Source organism: Stenella coeruleoalba (assembly GCF_951394435.1).
Source record: "Stenella coeruleoalba genome assembly, contig: scaffold_120, whole genome shotgun sequence".
In the NCBI taxonomy this organism is placed as follows: Eukaryota; Metazoa; Chordata; class Mammalia; order Artiodactyla; family Delphinidae; genus Stenella; species Stenella coeruleoalba.
This window is the reverse complement of record NW_027646227.1, coordinates 42342-63048: the sequence shown is the minus strand read 5'-3', so window position 1 is coordinate 63048 and position 20707 is coordinate 42342. Positions and strand designations below refer to the sequence as shown.

At 43.8% G+C, this 20707-nt stretch overlaps 1 long non-coding RNA gene across 1 annotated transcript in view; it reads left to right on the top strand.

The window, feature by feature from the left end:
- LOC307181250 overlaps positions 1-18350 on the top strand; it is a 356489-nt gene extending 338139 nt beyond the window's left edge. Inside the window, exon 4 of the long non-coding RNA XR_013826225.1 lies at positions 18266-18350. This is a non-coding gene — a long non-coding RNA (uncharacterized lncRNA). The remainder of the gene's footprint in view (positions 1-18265) is intronic.
- Positions 18351-20707: the final 2357 nt, after the last annotated feature.

The window sequence follows — 20707 nt, the reverse complement described above, 5'->3', positions numbered from 1 at the left end:
TATAACTCTGCAGGTTTGTGAATTACAGTGCCCCTGAGCTCCTTTCTTCAACTCGCTTTCTTGTGACCTGGCCGCAACACCGCAGGATGGCTTCAGGCCCTAATCTGGTTCCGGCACGGCACACTGAGCCTTTGGTTAATTCCTCTTCCTGGTGGGAAATGAGAGTTAAATTTGCCCGTCCAGACACCTCCAGCTAGTCTCTCATTGGTTCTCGCTATTCCTGTTCATCTTCCGCAGAAATTGCAAACTGGGCCAAACAGGAGGTTAAAGGCGCTGACTCTCCAAGTGGGGAGAGTGTTAGTAAAGCGTCTGGAATGTTGCACCCGAGTACCAGGGGAGGAAAACTGAGACATATTTGAACACGTCTCCCGTTCACATGGTTGATCATACTTTGGTTCCACATGCATGTTTTAGCTGAAGGAAGAATACCTTAAACCTGGAGAGTTGAGACCCGTGTAATGGGTACCATGAAATATGACTTCAAAGGGTCTTCATTTGCTCACCGAACCTCTCCAATCCTATCACTGCTGCATTTATGCCCCTGTACACACGCTTGATTCTCTTTTGGAGACATAGCAATCCATAGGTATTAAGATACTTACTAGTCAGGTACATTCTTAGGCGTTTAATATGGGGTGTTGAGTCCATTTCGTTGAGCAAGGAGTAGCTCTTGTCTATTCATATTTGGCTTAAGGAACTTTATCTGTGCTCATTTCAATCTCTGGTTTTATGCAGCACCCCAACTCACCTTTCCCCTTAAGAAAGCATAAGTTGGTTTTCTAAATTTGAGACCCTGTTCTGTTTTGGAATTCAGTTCCTGTGTAGCCAGCTTACATTCCGTGTATTAGTGATATCTTATGATGTTTCTTTTTCTGTGTGACTTATTTCAGTTAGAATCATCGTACCTGAATCCACTCATTATGCCGCTACGGGCCTGATGACATAGATTTCATTGCTGATTGATACTGCATTGTACGTAAGTACCACAACTTCTTTATCCATTTTTCACTTTCTGCGATATTGAAATTGTACGGTAAACTAGGTTCTTGTAAACAGAGGTGTCGCAAACTTTGGGGTGGCTGTGTTTTTTTGATTTTAATTTCCCTAAGCTATAGGACCATAAGTGGAAGTGCCCTAGGCTCTGTTGCTTTGTTTTTTAGATGTTTCTGGAAACACCATACATTTCTCCCGAGTGTCTGTTGGCAATTTACATCCCGCCCATCAGCATAACAAGGCTCCCAGTTCTCCATGGCCTGTCCTGCCTTTCTGGATTTTACACTTTTTTCAATTGGCCCCTTTGAGTAGGGGGAATTGAGACTTCATTGTAGTGCAGATTACCTTTGTAAGCCTGCTTGTTTGGCCAAAAAGGGCGTATGCGTTTTTTCCTGAATATATTCAGGAAAAAACCCATACGACCTTTTTGGCCAAGTACATCATTGTGGACGTTCTGCCTCTTTTCCTATGCTTGAAATGCAATTCCAGTCTACCTCCTGAAATCGGTTTCCTGCAATTCTGCCCCGCTCTCAAGTCCTCTTGGCAGCCTTACTTCAGTCTATTTTTGGACGATAGCTGTCATTTATAACTCTGCAGGTTTGTGAATTACAGTGCCCCTGAGCTCCTTTCTTCAACTCGCTTTCTTTTGAGCTGGCCGCAACACCGCAGGATGGCTTCAGGCCCTAATCTGGTTCCGGCACGGCACGCTGAGCCTTTGGTTAATTCCGCTTCCTGGTGGGAAATGAGAGTTAAATTTGCCCGTCCAGACACCTCCAGCTAGTCTCTCATTGGATCTCGCTATTCCTGTTCATCTTCCGCAGAAATTGCAAACTGGGCCAAACAGGAGGTTAAAGGGACTGACTCTCCAAGTCGGGAGAGTGTTAGTAAAGCGTCTGGAATGTTGCACCCGAGTACCAGGGTACAAAAACTGAGACATATTTGAACACGTCTCCCAATCACATGGTTGATCATACTCTGGGTTCCACATGCATGTTTTAGCTGAAGGAAGAATACCTTAAACCTGGAGAGTTGAGACCCGTGTAATGGGTACCATGAAATATGACTTCAAAGGGTCTTCATTTGCTCACCGAACCTCTCCAATCCTATCACTGCTGCGTTTATGCCCCTGTACACATGCTTGATTCTCTTTCGGAGACATAGCAATCCATAGGTTTTAAGATACTTACTAGTCAGGTACATTCTTAGGCGTTTAATATGCGGTGTTGAGTCCATTTCGTTGAGCAAGGAGTAGTTCTTGTCTATTCCATATTTGGCTTAAGGAACTTTATCTGTGCTCATTTCAATCTCTGGTTTTATGCAGCACCCCAACTCACCTTTACCCTTAAGCAAGCATAAGTTGGTTTTCTAAACTTGACACCCTGTTCTGTTCTGTAATTCAGTTCCTGTGTAGACAAGTTTCCATTCTGTGTATTACTGATATCTTTTGATGTTTCTTTTTCTGTGTGACTTATTTCAGTTAGAATCATCATACCTGAATCCACTCATTGTGCTGCTAAGGGCCTGATGACATAGATTTCATTGCTGAGTGATATTGCTTTGTAAGTGAATACCACAACTTCTTTATCCATTTTTCACTTTCTGCGATGTTGAACTTGTACTGTAAACGAGGTTCTTGTAAACAGAGCCATTCCAAACTTTGGGGTGGCTGTGTCTTTTTGATTTTAATTTCCCTAAGCTATAGGACCATAAGTGGAAGTGCCCTAGGTTCTGTTGCTTTGTTTTTTAGATGTTTCAGGAAACACCATACACTTCTCCCGAATGTCTGTTGGCAATTTACATCCCGCCCATCAGCATAACAAGGCTCCCAGTTCTCCATGGCCTTCCTGCCTTTCTGGATTTTACACTTTTTTCAGATGGCCCTTTTGACCGGGGGGAAGTGAGACTTCATTGTAGTGCAGATTTCCTTTGCAAGCTTGCTTGGTTGGCCAAAAAGGGCGTATGCGTTTTTTCCTGAATATATTCAGGAAAAAACGCATACGCCCTTTTTGGCCAAGTGCTTCATTGTGGACGTTCTGCCTCTTTTCCTATGCTTTCAATGCAATTCCAGTCTACCTCCTGAAATCGGTTTCCTGCAATTCTGCCCCGCTTTCAAGTCCTCTTGGCAGCCTTACTTCAGTCTATTTTTGGACGATAGCTGTCATTTATAACTCTGCAGGTTTGTGAATTACAGTGCCCCTGAGCTCCTTTCTTCAACTCGCTTTCTTGTGACCTGGCCGCAACACCGCAGGATGGCTTCAGACCCTAATCTGGTTCTGGCACGGCACGCTGAGCCTTTGGTTAATTCTTCTTACTGGTGGGACATGAGAGTTAAATTTGCCCATCCAGACACCTCCAGCTAGTCTCTCATTGGTTCTCGCTATTCCTGTTCATCTTCCGCAGAAATTGCAAACTGGGCCAAACAGGAGGTTAAAGGGACTGACTCTCCAAGTCGGGAGAGTGTTAGTAAAGCGTCTGGAATGTTGCACCCGAGTACCAGGGTACGAAAATTGAGACATATTTGAACACGTCTCCCGTTCACATGGTTGATCATACTCTGGGTTCCACATGCATGTTTTAGCTGAAGGAAGAATACCTTAAACCTGGAGAGTTGAGACCCGTGTAATGGGTACCATGCAATATGACTTCAAAGGGTCTTCATTTGCTCACCGAACCTCTCCAATCCTATCACTGCTGCGTTTATGCCCCTGTACACACGCTTGATTCTCTTTTGGAGACATAGCAATCCATAGGTTTTAAGATACTTACTAGTCAGGTACATTCTTAGGCGTTTAATATGGGGTGTTGAGTCCATTTCATTGAGCAAGGAGTAGCTCTTGTCTATTCCATATTTGGCTTAAGGAACTTTATCTGTGCTCATTTCAATCTCTGGTTTTATGCAGCACCCCAACTCACCTTTCCCCTTAAGCAAGCATAAGTTGGTTTTCTAAATTTGAGACCCTGTTCTGTTTTGGAATGCAGTTCCAGTGTAGCCAAGTTTACATTCCGTGTATTAGTGATATCTTTTGATGTTTCTTTTTCTGTGTGACTTATTTCAGTTAGAATCATCGTACTTGAATCCACTCATTATGCTGCTACGGGCCTGATGACATAGATTTCATTGCTGAGTGATACTGCATTGTACGTAAGTACCACAAGTTCTTTATCCATTTTTCACTTTCTGTGATATTGAACTTGTACGGTAAACGAGGTTCTTGTAAACAGAGGCGTCCCAAACTTTGGGGTGGCTGTGTCTTTTTGATATTAATTTCCCTAAGCTATAGGACCATAAGTGGAAGTGCCCTAGGCTCTGTTGCTTTGTTTTTTAGATGTTTCAGGAAACACCATACACTTGTCCCCAGTGTCTGTTGGCAATTTACATCCCGCCCATCAGCATAACAAGGCTCCCAGTTCTCCATGGCCTGTCCTGCCTTTCTGGATTTTACACTTTTTTCAGATGGCCCTTTTGACCGGGGGGAAGTGAGACTTCATTGTAGTGCAGATTTCCTTTGCAAGCTTGCTTGGTTGGCCAAAAAGGGCGTATGCGTTTTTTCCTGAATATATTCAGGAAAAAACGCATACGCCCTTTTGGCCAAGTGCATCATTGTGGACGTTCTGCCTCTTTTCCTACGCTTTCAATGCAATTCCAGTCTACCTCCTGAAATCGGTTTCCTGCAATTCTGCCCCGCTTTCAAGTCCTCTTGGCAGCCTTACTTCAGTCTATTTTTGGACGATAGCTGTCATTTATAACTCTGCAGGTTTGTGAATTACAGTGCCCCTGAGCTCCTTTCTTCAACTCGCTTTCTTGTGACCTGGCCGCAACACCGCAGGATGGCTTCAGGCCCTAATCTGGTTCCGGCCCGGCATGCTGAGCCTTTGGTTAATTCCTCTTCCTGGTGGGAAATGAGAGTTAAATTTGCCCGTCCAGACACCTCCAGCTAGCCTCTCATTGGTTCTCGCTATTCCTGTTCATCTTCCGCAGAAATTGCAAACTGGGCCAAACAGGAGGTTAAAGGCACTGACTCTCCAAGTAGGGAGAGTGTTAGTAAAGCATCTGGAATGTTGCATCCGAGTACCAGGGGAGGAAAACTGAGACATATTTGAACACGTCTCCCTTTCACATCGTTGATCATACTCAGGGTTCCACATGCATGTTTTAGCTGAAGAAAGAGTACCTTAAACCTGGAGAGTTGAGACCTGTGTAATGGGTACCATGCAATATGACTTCAAAGGGTCTTCATTTGCTCACCGAACCTCTCCAATCCTATCACTGCTGCGTTTATGCCCCTGTACACACGCTTGATTCTCTTTTGGAGACATAGCAATCCATAGGTTTTAAGATACTTACTAGTCAGGTACATTCTTAGGCGTTTAATATGGGGTGTTGAGTCCATTTCGTTGAGCAAGGAGTAGCTCTTGTCTATTCCATATTTGGCTTAAGGAACTTTATCTGTGCTCATTTCAATCTCTGGTTTTATGCAGCACCCCAACTCACCTTCCCCCTTAAGCAGGCATAAGTTGGTTTTCCAAACTTGAGACCCTGTTCTGTTTTGTAATTCAGTTCATGTGTAGCCAAGTTCACATTCCGTGTATTAGTGATACCTTATGATGTTTCTTTTTCTGTGTGACTTATTTCACTTAGAATCATCGTGCCTCAATCCACTCATTATGCTGGTACGGGCCTGGTGACATAGATTTCATTGCTGAGTGGTATTCTGTTGTACATAAGTACCGCAACTTCTTTATCCATTATTTGCTCTCTGGGATATTTAACTTGTGCCGTAGAAGAGATTCCTGTAAAAAGAGCCATCCCAAATTTTGGGGTTGCTGTGTCTTTTTGATATTAATTTCCCTAAGCTATAGAACCATAAGTGGAAGTGCCCTAGGCTCTGTTGCTTTGTTTTTTAGATGTTTCAGGAAACACCATACACTTGTCCCGAGTGTCTGTTGGCAATTTACATCCCGCCCATCAGCATAACAAGGCTCCCAGTTCTCCATGGCCTGTCCTGCCTTTCTGGATTTTACACTTTATTCTGATGGCCCTTTTGACCAGGAGGAAGTGAGACTTCATTGTAGTGCAGATTTCCTTTGCAAGCTTACTTGGTTGGCCAAAAAGGGCGTATGCGTTTTTTCCTGAATATATTCAGGAAAAAACGGATACGCCCTTTTGGCAAAGTGCATCATTGTGGACGTTCTGCCTCTTTTCCTACACTTTCAATGCAATTCCAGTCTACCTCTTGAAATCGGTTTCCTGCAATTCTGCCCCGCTTTCAAGTCCTCTTGGCAGCCTTACTTCAGTCTATTTTTGGACGATAGCTGTCATTTATAACTCTGCAGGTTTGTGAATTACAGAGCCACTGAGCTCCTTTCTTCAACTCACTTTCTTGTGAGCTGGCCGCAACACCGCAGGATGGCTTCAGGCCCTAATCTGGTTCCGGTACGGCACGCTGAGCCTTTGGTTAATTCCTCTTCCTAGTGGGAAATGAGAGTTAAATTTGCCCGTTCAGACACCTCCAGCTAGTCTCTCATTGGTTCTCCCTATTCCTGTTCATCTTCCGCAGAAATTGCAAACTGGGCCAAACAGGAGGTTAAAGGCACTGACTGTCCAAGTCGGGAGAGTGTTAGTAAAGCGTCTGGAATGTTGCAACCGAGTACCAGGGTATGAAAACTGAGACATATTTGAACACATCTCCCGATCACATGGTTGATCATACTCTGGGTTCCACATGCATGTTTTAGCTGAAGGAAGAATACCTTAAACCTGGAGAGTTGAGACCCGTGGAATGGGTACCATGCAATATGACTTCAAAGGGTCTTCATTTGCTCACCGAACCTCTCCAATCCTATCACTGCTGCATTTATGCCCCACTACACACGCTTGATTCTCTTTTGGAGACATAGCAATCCCTAGGTTTTAAGATACTTACTAGTCAGGTACATTCTTAGGCGTTTAATATGGGGTGTTGAGTCCATTTCATTGAGCAAGGAGTAGCTCTTGTCTATTCCATATTTGGCTTAAGGAACTTTATCTGTGCTCATTTCAATCTCTGGTTTTATGCAGCACCCCAACTCACCTTTCCCCTTAAGCAAGCATAAGTTGGTTTTCTAAATTTGAGACCCTGTTCTGTTTTGGAATGCAGTTCCAGTGTAGCCAAGTTTACATTCCGTGTATTAGTGATATCTTTTGATGTTTCTTTTTCTGTGTGACTTATTTCAGTTAGAATCATCGTACTTGAATCCACTCATTATGCTGCTACGGGCCTGATGACATAGATTTCATTGCTGAGTGATACTGCATTGTACGTAAGTACCACAAGTTCTTTATCCATTTTTCACTTTCTGTGATATTGAACTTGTACGGTAAACGAGGTTCTTGTAAACAGAGGCGTCCCAAACCTTGGGGTGGCTGTGTCTTTTGATATTAATTTCCCTAAGCTATAGGACCATAAGTGGAAGTGCCCTAGGCTCTGTTGCTTTGTTTTTTAGATGTTTCAGGAAACACCATACACTTGTCCCGAGTGTCTGTTGGCAATTTACATCCCGCCCATCAGCATAACAAGGCTCCCAGTTCTCCATGGCCTGTCCTGCCTTTCTGGATTTTACACTTTTTTCAGATGGCCCTTTTGACCGGGGGGGAAGTGAGACTTCATTGTAGTGCAGATTTCCTTTGCAAGCTTGCTTGGTTGGCCAAAAAGGGCGTATGCGTTTTTTCCTGAATATATTCAGGAAAAAACGCATACGCCCTTTTGGCCAAGTGCATCATTGTGGACGTTCTGCCTCTTTTCCTACGCTTTCAATGCAATTCCAGTCTACCTCCTGAAATCGGTTTCCTGCAATTCTGCCCCGCTTTCAAGTCCTCTTGGCAGCCTTACTTCAGTACATTTTTGGACGATAGCTGTCATTTATAACTCTGCAGGTTTGTGAATTACAGTGCCCCTGAGCTCCTTTCTTCAACTCGCTTTCTTGTGACCTGGCCGCAACTCCGCAGGATGGCTTCAGGCCCTAATCTGGTTCCGGCACGGCACGCTGAGCCTTTGGTTAATTCCTCATCCTGGTGGGAAATTAGAGTTAAATTTGCCCGTCCAGACACCTCGCGCTTGTCTCTCATTGGTTCTCCCTATTCTTGTACATCTTCCGCAGAAATTGCAAACTGGGCCAAACAGGAGGTTAAAGGCACTGACTCTCCAAGTGGGGAGAATGTTAGTAAAGCGTCTGGAATGTTGCACCGAAGTACCAGGGGACGAAAACTGAGACATATTTGAACACGTCTCCCGATCACACGGTTGATCATACTCTGGGTTCCACATGCATGTTTTAGCTGAAGAAAGAATACCTTAAACCTGGAGAGTTGAGACCAGTGGAATGGGTACCATGCAATATGACTTCAAGGATCTTCATTTGCTCACCGAATCTCTCCAATCCTATCACTGCTGCGTTTATGACCCTTGTACACACGCTTGATTCTCTTTTGGAGACATAGCAATCCATAGGTTTTAAGATACTTACTAGTCAGGTATATTCTTAGGCGTTTAATATGGGGTGTTGAGTCCATTTCGTTGAGCAAGGAGTAGCTCTTGTCTATTCCATATTTGGCTTAAGGAACTTTATCTGTGCTCATTTCAATCTCTGGTTTTATGCAGCACCCCAACCTATCTTTCCACTTAAGCAAGCATAAGGTGGTTTTCTAAATTTGAGACCCTGTTCTGTTTTGTAATTCAGTTCCTCTGTAGCCAAGTTTAAATTCCATGTATTAGTGATATTTTTTGATGTTTCTTTTTCTGTGTGACTTATTTCAGTTAGAATCACCATACCCGAATCCACTCATTATGCTGCTACGGGCCTGGTGACATAGATTTCATTGTTGAGTGATATTGCATTGTACATGAGTACCACAACTTCTTTATCCATTTTTCACTTTCTGTGATATTGAACTTGTACGGTAAACGAGGTTCTTGTAAACAGAAGCGTCCCAAACTTTGGGGTGGCTGTGTCTTTTTGATTTTAATTTCCCTAAGCTATAGGACCATAAGTGGAAGTGCACTAGGCTCTGTTGCTTTGTTTTTTAGATGTTTCAGGAAACACCATACACTTCTCCGGAGTGGTTGTTGGCAATTTACATCCCGCCCATCAGCATAACAAGGCTCCCAGTTCTCCATGGCCTGTCCTGCCTTTCTGGATTTTACACTTTTATCAGATGGCCCTTTTGACCGGGGGGAAGTGAGACTTCATTGTAGTGCAGATTTCCTTTGCAAGCTTGCTTGGTTGGCCAAAAAGGGCGTATGCGTTTTTTCCTGAATATATTCAGGAAAAAACGCATACGCCCTTTTGGCCAAGTGCATCATTGTGGACGTTCTGCCTCTTTTCCTACGCTTTCAATGCAATTCCAGTCTACCTCCTGAAATCGGTTTCCTGCAATTCTGCCCCGCTTTCAAGTCCTCTTGGCAGCCTTACTTCAGTCTATTTTTGGACGATAGCTGTCATTTATAACTCTGCAGGTTTGTGAATTACAGTGCCCCTGAGCTCCTTTCTTCAACTCGCTTTCTTGTGACCTGGCCGCAACACCGCAGGATGGCTTCAGGCCCTAATCTGGTTCCGGCCCGGCATGCTGAGCCTTTGGTTAATTCCTCTTCCTGGTGGGAAATGAGAGTTAAATTTGCCCGTCCAGACACCTCCAGCTAGCCTCTCATTGGTTCTCGCTATTCCTGTTCATCTTCCGCAGAAATTGCAAACTGGGCCAAACAGGAGGTTAAAGGCACTGACTCTCCAAGTAGGGAGAGTGTTAGTAAAGCATCTGGAATGTTGCATCCGAGTACCAGGGGAGGAAAACTGAGACATATTTGAACACGTCTCCCTTTCACATCGTTGATCATACTCAGGGTTCCACATGCATGTTTTAGCTGAAGAAAGAGTACCTTAAACCTGGAGAGTTGAGACCTGTGTAATGGGTACCATGCAATATGACTTCAAAGGGTCTTCATTTGCTCACCGAACCTCTCCAATCCTATCACTGCTGCGTTTATGCCCCTGTACACACGCTTGATTCTCTTTTGGAGACATAGCAATCCATAGGTTTTAAGATACTTACTAGTCAGGTACATTCTTAGGCGTTTAATATGGGGTGTTGAGTCCATTTCGTTGAGCAAGGAGTAGCTCTTGTCTATTCCATATTTGGCTTAAGGAACTTTATCTGTGCTCATTTCAATCTCTGGTTTTATGCAGCACCCCAACTCACCTTCCCCCTTAAGCAGGCATAAGTTGGTTTTCCAAACTTGAGACCCTGTTCTGTTTTGTAATTCAGTTCATGTGTAGCCAAGTTCACATTCCGTGTATTAGTGATACCTTATGATGTTTCTTTTTCTGTGTGACTTATTTCACTTAGAATCATCGTGCCTCAATCCACTCATTATGCTGGTACGGGCCTGGTGACATAGATTTCATTGCTGAGTGGTATTCTGTTGTACATAAGTACCGCAACTTCTTTATCCATTATTTGCTCTCTGGGATATTTAACTTGTGCCGTAGAAGAGATTCCTGTAAAAAGAGCCATCCCAAATTTTGGGGTTGCTGTGTCTTTTTGATATTAATTTCCCTAAGCTATAGAACCATAAGTGGAAGTGCCCTAGGCTCTGTTGCTTTGTTTTTTAGATGTTTCAGGAAACACCATACACTTGTCCCGAGTGTCTGTTGGCAATTTACATCCCGCCCATCAGCATAACAAGGCTCCCAGTTCTCCATGGCCTGTCCTGCCTTTCTGGATTTTACACTTTATTCTGATGGCCCTTTTGACCAGGAGGAAGTGAGACTTCATTGTAGTGCAGATTTCCTTTGCAAGCTTACTTGGTTGGCCAAAAAGGGCGTATGCGTTTTTTCCTGAATATATTCAGGAAAAAACGGATACGCCCTTTTGGCAAAGTGCATCATTGTGGACGTTCTGCCTCTTTTCCTACACTTTCAATGCAATTCCAGTCTACCTCTTGAAATCGGTTTCCTGCAATTCTGCCCCGCTTTCAAGTCCTCTTGGCAGCCTTACTTCAGTCTATTTTTGGACGATAGCTGTCATTTATAACTCTGCAGGTTTGTGAATTACAGAGCCACTGAGCTCCTTTCTTCAACTCACTTTCTTGTGAGCTGGCCGCAACACCGCAGGATGGCTTCAGGCCCTAATCTGGTTCCGGTACGGCACGCTGAGCCTTTGGTTAATTCCTCTTCCTAGTGGGAAATGAGAGTTAAATTTGCCCGTTCAGACACCTCCAGCTAGTCTCTCATTGGTTCTCCCTATTCCTGTTCATCTTCCGCAGAAATTGCAAACTGGGCCAAACAGGAGGTTAAAGGCACTGACTGTCCAAGTCGGGAGAGTGTTAGTAAAGCGTCTGGAATGTTGCAACCGAGTACCAGGGTATGAAAACTGAGACATATTTGAACACATCTCCCGATCACATGGTTGATCATACTCTGGGTTCCACATGCATGTTTTAGCTGAAGGAAGAATACCTTAAACCTGGAGAGTTGAGACCCGTGGAATGGGTACCATGCAATATGACTTCAAAGGGTCTTCATTTGCTCACCGAACCTCTCCAATCCTATCACTGCTGCATTTATGCCCCACTACACACGCTTGATTCTCTTTTGGAGACATAGCAATCCCTAGGTTTTAAGATACTTACTAGTCAGGTACATTCTTAGGCGTTTAATATGGGGTGTTGAGTCCATTTCATTGAGCAAGGAGTAGCTCTTGTCTATTCCATATTTGGCTTAAGGAACTTTATCTGTGCTCATTTCAATCTCTGGTTTTATGCAGCACCCCAACTCACCTTTCCCCTTAAGCAAGCATAAGTTGGTTTTCTAAATTTGAGACCCTGTTCTGTTTTGGAATGCAGTTCCAGTGTAGCCAAGTTTACATTCCGTGTATTAGTGATATCTTTTGATGTTTCTTTTTCTGTGTGACTTATTTCAGTTAGAATCATCGTACTTGAATCCACTCATTATGCTGCTACGGGCCTGATGACATAGATTTCATTGCTGAGTGATACTGCATTGTACGTAAGTACCACAAGTTCTTTATCCATTTTTCACTTTCTGTGATATTGAACTTGTACGGTAAACGAGGTTCTTGTAAACAGAGGCGTCCCAAACCTTGGGGTGGCTGTGTCTTTTGATATTAATTTCCCTAAGCTATAGGACCATAAGTGGAAGTGCCCTAGGCTCTGTTGCTTTGTTTTTTAGATGTTTCAGGAAACACCATACACTTGTCCCGAGTGTCTGTTGGCAATTTACATCCCGCCCATCAGCATAACAAGGCTCCCAGTTCTCCATGGCCTGTCCTGCCTTTCTGGATTTTACACTTTTTTCAGATGGCCCTTTTGACCGGGGGGGAAGTGAGACTTCATTGTAGTGCAGATTTCCTTTGCAAGCTTGCTTGGTTGGCCAAAAAGGGCGTATGCGTTTTTTCCTGAATATATTCAGGAAAAAACGCATACGCCCTTTTGGCCAAGTGCATCATTGTGGACGTTCTGCCTCTTTTCCTACGCTTTCAATGCAATTCCAGTCTACCTCCTGAAATCGGTTTCCTGCAATTCTGCCCCGCTTTCAAGTCCTCTTGGCAGCCTTACTTCAGTACATTTTTGGACGATAGCTGTCATTTATAACTCTGCAGGTTTGTGAATTACAGTGCCCCTGAGCTCCTTTCTTCAACTCGCTTTCTTGTGACCTGGCCGCAACTCCGCAGGATGGCTTCAGGCCCTAATCTGGTTCCGGCACGGCACGCTGAGCCTTTGGTTAATTCCTCATCCTGGTGGGAAATTAGAGTTAAATTTGCCCGTCCAGACACCTCGCGCTTGTCTCTCATTGGTTCTCCCTATTCTTGTACATCTTCCGCAGAAATTGCAAACTGGGCCAAACAGGAGGTTAAAGGCACTGACTCTCCAAGTGGGGAGAATGTTAGTAAAGCGTCTGGAATGTTGCACCGAAGTACCAGGGGACGAAAACTGAGACATATTTGAACACGTCTCCCGATCACACGGTTGATCATACTCTGGGTTCCACATGCATGTTTTAGCTGAAGAAAGAATACCTTAAACCTGGAGAGTTGAGACCAGTGGAATGGGTACCATGCAATATGACTTCAAGGATCTTCATTTGCTCACCGAATCTCTCCAATCCTATCACTGCTGCGTTTATGACCCTTGTACACACGCTTGATTCTCTTTTGGAGACATAGCAATCCATAGGTTTTAAGATACTTACTAGTCAGGTATATTCTTAGGCGTTTAATATGGGGTGTTGAGTCCATTTCGTTGAGCAAGGAGTAGCTCTTGTCTATTCCATATTTGGCTTAAGGAACTTTATCTGTGCTCATTTCAATCTCTGGTTTTATGCAGCACCCCAACCTATCTTTCCACTTAAGCAAGCATAAGGTGGTTTTCTAAATTTGAGACCCTGTTCTGTTTTGTAATTCAGTTCCTCTGTAGCCAAGTTTAAATTCCATGTATTAGTGATATTTTTTGATGTTTCTTTTTCTGTGTGACTTATTTCAGTTAGAATCACCATACCCGAATCCACTCATTATGCTGCTACGGGCCTGGTGACATAGATTTCATTGTTGAGTGATATTGCATTGTACATGAGTACCACAACTTCTTTATCCATTTTTCACTTTCTGTGATATTGAACTTGTACGGTAAACGAGGTTCTTGTAAACAGAAGCGTCCCAAACTTTGGGGTGGCTGTGTCTTTTTGATTTTAATTTCCCTAAGCTATAGGACCATAAGTGGAAGTGCACTAGGCTCTGTTGCTTTGTTTTTTAGATGTTTCAGGAAACACCATACACTTCTCCGGAGTGGTTGTTGGCAATTTACATCCCGCCCATCAGCATAACAAGGCTCCCAGTTCTCCATGGCCTGTCCTGCCTTTCTGGATTTTACACTTTTATCAGATGGCCCTTTTGACCGGGGGGAAGTGAGACTTCATTGTAGTGCAGATTTCCTTTGCAAGCTTGCTTGGTTGGCCAAAAAGGGCGTATGCGTTTTTTCCTGAATATATTCACGAAAAAACGCATACGCCCTTTTTGGCCAAGTGCATCACTGTGGACGTTCTGCCTCTTTTCCTATGCTTGAAATGCAATTCCTGTCTACCTCCTGAAATTGGTTTCCTGCAATTCTGCCCTGCTTTCAAGTCCTCTTGGCAGCCTTAGTTCAGTATATTTTTGGACGATAGCTGTCATTTATAACTCTGCAGGTTTGTGAATTACAGTGCCCCTGAGCTCCTTTCTTCAACTCGCTTTCTTGTGAGCTGGCCGCAACACTGCAGGATGTCTTCAGGCCCTAATGTGGTTCCGGCATGGCACGCTGAGCCTTTGGTTAATTCCTCTTCCTGGTGGGAAATGAGAGTTAAATTTGCCCCTTCAGACACCTCCAGGTAGTCTCTCATTGGTTCTCGCTATTCCTGTTCATCTTCCGCAGAAATTGCAAACTGGGGCAAACAGGAGGTTAAAGGCACTGACTCTCCAAGTAGGGAGAGTGTTAGTAAAGCATCTGGAATGTTGCACCCGAGTACCAGGGGAGGAAAACTGAGACATATTTGAACACGGCTCCCGTTCACACGGTTGATCATACTCTGGGTTCCACATGCATGTTTTAGCTGAAGGAAGAATACCTTAAACCTGGAGAGTTGAGACCCGTGTAATGGGTACCATGCAATATGACTTCAAAGGGTCTTCATTTGCTCACCGAACCTCTCCAATCCTATCACTGCTGCGTTTATGCCCCTTTACACACGCTTGATTCTCTTTTGGAGACATAGCAATCCATAGGTTTTAAGATACTTACTAGTCAGGTACATTCTTAGGCGTTTAATATGGGGTGTTGAGTCCATTTCGTTGAGCAAGGAGTAGCTCTTGTCTATTCCATATGTGGCTTAAGGAACTTTATCTGTGCTCATTTCAATCTCTGGTTTTATGCAGCACCCCAACTCACCTTTACCCTTAAGCAAGCATAGTTGGTTTTCTAAATTTGAGACCCTGTTCTCTTTTGGAATTCAGTTCCTGTGTAGCCAAGTTTACATTCCGTGTATTAGTGATATCTTATGATGTTTCTTTTTCTGTGTGACTTATTTCAGTTAGAATCATCGTACCTGAATCCACTCATTGTGCTGCTACGGGCCTGATGACACAGATTTCATTGCTGAGTGATACTGCATTGTACGTAAGTACCACAAGTTCTTTATCCATTTTTCACTTTCTGTGATATTGAATTTGTACGGTAAACGAGGTTCTTGTAAACAGAGGCGTCCCAAACTTTGAGGTGGCTGTGTCTTTTTGATTTTAATTTCCCTAAGCTATAGGACCATAAGTGGAAGTGCCCTAGGTTCTGTTGCTTTGTTTTTTAGATGTTTCACGAAACACCATACACTTCTCCCGAGTGGCTGTTGGCAATTTACATCCCGCCCATCAGCATAACAAGGCTCCCAGTTCTCCATGGCCTCTCCTGCCTTTCTGGATTTTACACTTTTTTCAGATGGCCCTTTTGACCGGGGGGAAGTGAGACTTCATTGTAGTGCAGATTTCCTTTGCAAGCTTGCTTCGTTGGCCAAAAAGTGCGTATGCGTTTTTTCCTGAATATATTCAGGAAAAAACGCATACGCCCTTTTTGGCCAAGTGCATCATTGTGGACGTTCTGCCTCTTTTCCTATGCTTTCAATGTAATTCCAGTCTACCTCCTGAAATCGGTTTCCTGCAATTCTGCCCCGCTTTCAAGTCCTCTTGGCAGCCTTACTTCAGTCTATTTTTGGACGATAGCTGTCATTTATAACTCTGCAGGTTTGTGAATTACAGTGCCCCTGAGCTCCTTTCTTCAACTCGCTTTCTTTTGAGCTGGCTGAAACAACGCAGGATGGCTTCAGGCCCTAATCTGGTTCCGGTACGGCACGCTGAGCCTTTGGTTAATTCCTCTTCCTGGTGGGAAATGAGAGTTAAATTTGCCCGTCCAGAAACCTCCAGCTAGCCTCTCATTGGTTCTCGCTATTCCTGTTCATCTTCCGCAGAAATTGCAAACTGGGCCAAACAGGAGGTTAAAGGGACTGACTCTCCAAGTGGGGAGAGTGTTAGTAAAGCGTCTGGAATGTTACACCCGAGTACCAGGGGAGGAAAACTGAGACATATTTGAACACGTCTCCCGATCACATGGTTGATCATACTCTGGGTTCCACATGCATGTTTTAGCTGGAGGAAGAATACCTAAAACCTGGGTAGTTGAAACCCGTGGAATGGGTACCATGAAATATGATTTCAAAGGGTCTACATTTGCTCACCGAACCTCTCCAATCCTATCACTGCTGCGTTTATGCCCCTGTACACATGCTTGATTCTCTTTCGGAGACATAGCAATCTATAGGTTTTAAGATACTTACTAGTCAGGTACATTCTGAGGCGCTTAATATGGGGTGTTGAGTCCATTTCGTTGAGCAAGGAGTAGCTCTTGTCTATTCCATATTTGGCTTAAGGAACTTTATCTGTGCTCATTTCAATCTCTGGTTTTATGCAGCACCCCAACTCACCTTTCCCCTTAAGCAAACATAAGTTGGTTTTCTAAATTTGAGACCCTGTTCTGTTTTGTAATTCAGTTCCTCTGTAGCCAAGTTTAAATTCCATGTATTAGTGATATTTTTTGATGTTTCTTTTCTGTGTGACTTATTTCAGTTAGAATCACCATACCCGAATCCACTCATTATGCTGCTACGGGCCTGGTGACATAGATTTCATTGCTGAGTGATATTGCATTGTACATGAGTACCACAGCTTCTTTATCCATTTTTCACTTTCTGTGATATTGAACTTGTACGGTAAACGAGGTTCTTGTAAACAGAGGCGTCCCAAACTTTGGGGTGGCTGTGTCTTTTTGATTTTAATTTCCCTAAGCTATAGGACCATAAGTGGAAGTGCCCTAGGCTCTGTTGCTTTGTTTTTTAGATGTTTCAGGAAACACCATACACTTCTCCGGAGTGGCTGTTGGCAATTTACATCCCGCCCATCAGCATAACAAGGCTCCCAGTTCTCCATGGCCTGTCCTGCCTTTCTGGATTTTACACTTTTTTCAGATGGCCCTTTTGACCGGGGGGAAGTGAGACTTCATTGTAGTGCAGATTTCCTTTGCAAGCTTGCTTGGTTGGCCAAAAAGGGCGTATGCGTTTTTTCCTGAATATATTCAGGAAAAAACGCATACGCCCTTTTTGGCCAAGTGCATCACTGTAGATGTTCTGCCTCTTTTCCTATGCTTGAAATGCAATTCCTGTCTACCTCCTGAAATTGGTTTCCTGCAATTCTGCCCTGCTTTCAAGTCCTCTTGGCAGCCTTACTTCAGTCTATTTTTGGACGATAGGTGTCATTTATAACTCTGCAGGTTTGTGAATTACAGTGCCCCTGAGCTCCTTTCTTCAACTCGCTTTCTTGTGAGCTGGCCGCAACACCGCAGGATGTCTTCAGGCCCTAATGTGGTTCCGGCATGGCACGCTGAGCCTTTGGTTAATTCCTCTTCCTGGTGGGAAATGAGAGTTAAATTTGCCCGTTCAGACACCTCCAGCTAGTCTCTCATTGGTTCTCACTATTCCTGTTCATCTTCCGCAGAAATTGCAAACTGTGCCATACAGGAGGTTAAAGGCACTGACTCTCCAAGTAGGGAGAGTGTTAGTAAAGCATCTGGAATGTTGCACCCGAGTACCAGGGTATGAAAACTGAGACATATTTGAACACGTCTCCCGATCACACGGTTGATCATACTCTGGGTTCCACATGCATGTTTTAGCTGAAGGAAGAATACCTTAAACCTGGAGAGTTGAGACCCGTGGAATGTGTACCATGCAATATGACTTCAAAGGGTCTTCATTTGCTCACCGAACCTCTCCAATCCTATCACTGCTGCATTTATGCCCCAGTACAAACGCTTGATTCTCTTTCGGAGACATAGCAATCCCTAGGTTTTAAGATACTTACTAGTCAGGTACATTCTTAGGCGTTTAATATGGGGTGTTGAGTCCATTTCGTTGAGCAAGGAGTAGCTCTTGTCTGCTCCATATTTGGCTTAAGGAACTTTATCTGTGCTCATTTCAATCTCTGGTTTTATGCAGCACCCCAACTCACCTTTCCCCTTAAGCAAGCATAAGTTGGTTTTCTAAATTTGAGACCCTGTTCTGTTTTGGAATTCAGTTCCAGTGTAGCCAAGTTTACATTCCGTGCATTAGTGATATCTTTTGATGTTTCTTTTTTTGTGTGACTTATTTCAGTTAGAATCATCGTACCTGAATCCACTCATTATGCTGCTACGGGCCTGATGACATAGATTTCATTGCTGAGTGATACTGCATTTTACGTAAGTACCACAAGTTCTTTATCCATTTTTCACTTTCTGTGATATTGAACTTGTACGGTAAACGAGGTTCTTGTAAACAGAGGCGTCCCAAACTTTGGGGTGGCTGTGTCTTTTTGATTTTAATTTCCCTAAGCTATAGGACCATAAGTGGAAGTGCCCTAGGCTCTGTAGCTTTGTTTTTTAGATGTTTCAGGAAACACCATACACTTCTCCCGAGTGTCTGTTGGCAATTTACATCCCGCCCATCAGCATAACAAGGCTCCCAGTTCTCCATGGCCTGTCCTGCCTTTCTGGATTTTACAATTTTTTCAGATGGCCCTTTTGACCCGGGGGAAGTGAGACTTCATTGTAGTGCAGATTTCCTTTGCAAGCTTGCTTGGTTGGCCAAAAAGTGCTTATGCGTTTTTTCCTGAATATATTCAGGAAAAAACGCATACGCCCTTTTTGGCCAAGTGCATCATTGTGGACGTTCTGCCTCTTTTCCTATGCTTTCAATGCAATTCCAGTCTACCTCCTGAAATCGGTTTCCTGCAATTCTGCCCCGCTTTCAAGTCCTCTTGGCAGCCTTACTTCAGTATATTTTTGGACGATAGCTGTCATTTATAACTCTGCAGGTTTGTGAATTACAGTGCCCCTGAGCTCCTTTCTTCAACTCGCTTTCTTGTGACCTGGCCGCAACACCGCAGGATGGCTTCAGGCCCTAATCTGGTTCCGGCACGGCACGCTGAGCCTTTGGTTAATTCCTCATCCTGGTGGGAAATTAGAGTTAAATTTGCCCGTCCAGACACCTCCCGCTTGTCTCTCATTGGTTCTCCCTATTCCTGTACATCTTCCGCAGAAATTGCAAACTGGGCCAAACAGGAGGTTAAAGGCACTGACTCTCCAAGTGGGGAGAGTGTTAGTAAAGCGTCTGGAATGTTGCACCGAAGTACCAGGGGACGAAAACTGAGACATATTTGAACACGTCTCCCGATCACACGGTTGTTCATACTCTGGGTTCCACATGCATGTTTTAGCTGAAGAAAGAATACCTAAAACCTGGAGAGTTGAGACCCGTGGAATGGGTACCATGCAATATGACTTCAAAGGGTCTTCATTTGCTCACCGAATCTCTCCAATCCTATCACTGCTGCGTTTATGACCCTTGTACACACGCTTTATTCTCTTTTGGAGACATAGCAATCCATAGGTTTTAAGATACTTACTAGTCAGGTATATTCTTAGGCGTTTAATATGGGGTGTTGAGTCCATTTCGTTGAGCAAGGAGTAGCTCTTGTCTATTCCATATTTGGCTTAAGGAACTTTATCTGTGCTCATTTCAATCTCTGGTTTTATGCAGCACCCGAACTCATCTTTCCACTTAAGCAAGCATAAGTTGGTTTTCTAAATTTGAGACCCTGTTCTGTTTTGTAATTCAGTTCCTCTGTAGCCAAGTTTAAATTCCATGTATTAGTGATATTTTTTGATGTTTCTTTTTCTGTGTGACTTATTTCAGTTAGAATCACCATACCCGAATCCACTCATTATGCTGCTACTGGCCTGGTGACATAGATTTCATTGCTGAGTGATATTGCATTGTACATGAGTACCACAACTTCTTTATCCATTTTTCACTTTCTGTGATATTGAACTTGTATGGTTAATGTGGTTCTTGTAAACAGAGGCGTCCCAAACTTTGGGGTGGCTGTGTCTTTTTGATTTTAATTTCCCTAAGCTATAGGACCATAAGTGGAAATGCACTAGGCTCTGTTGCTTTGTTTTTTAGATGTTTCAGGAAACACCATACACTTCTCCGGAGTGTCTCTTGGCTATTTACATCCCGCCCATCAGCATAACAAGGCTCCCAGTTCTCCATGGCCTGTCCTGCCTTTCTGGATTTTACACTTTTTTCAGATGGCCCTTTTGACCGGGGGGAAGTGAGACTTCATTGTAGTGCAGATTTCCTTTGCAAGCTTGCTTGGTTGGCCAAAAAGGCCGTATGCGTTTTTTCCTGAATATATTCAGGAAAAAACGCATACGGCCTTTTTGGCCAAGTGCATCACTGTGGACGTTCTGCCTCTTTTCCTATGCTTGAAATGCAATTCCTGTCTACATCCTGAAATTGGTTTCCTGCAATTTGGACCCGCTTTCAAGTCCTCTTGGCAGCCTTACTTCAGTCTATTTTTGGACGATAGCTGTCATTTATAACTCTGCAGGTTTGTGAATTACAGTGCCCCTGAGCTCCTTTCTTCACCTCGCTTTCTTTTGAGCTGCCGCAACACCGCAGGATGGCTTCAGGCCCTAATCTGGTTCCGGTACAGCATGCTGAGCCTTTGGTTATTTCCTCTTCCTGGTGGGAAATGAGAGTTAAATTTGCCCGT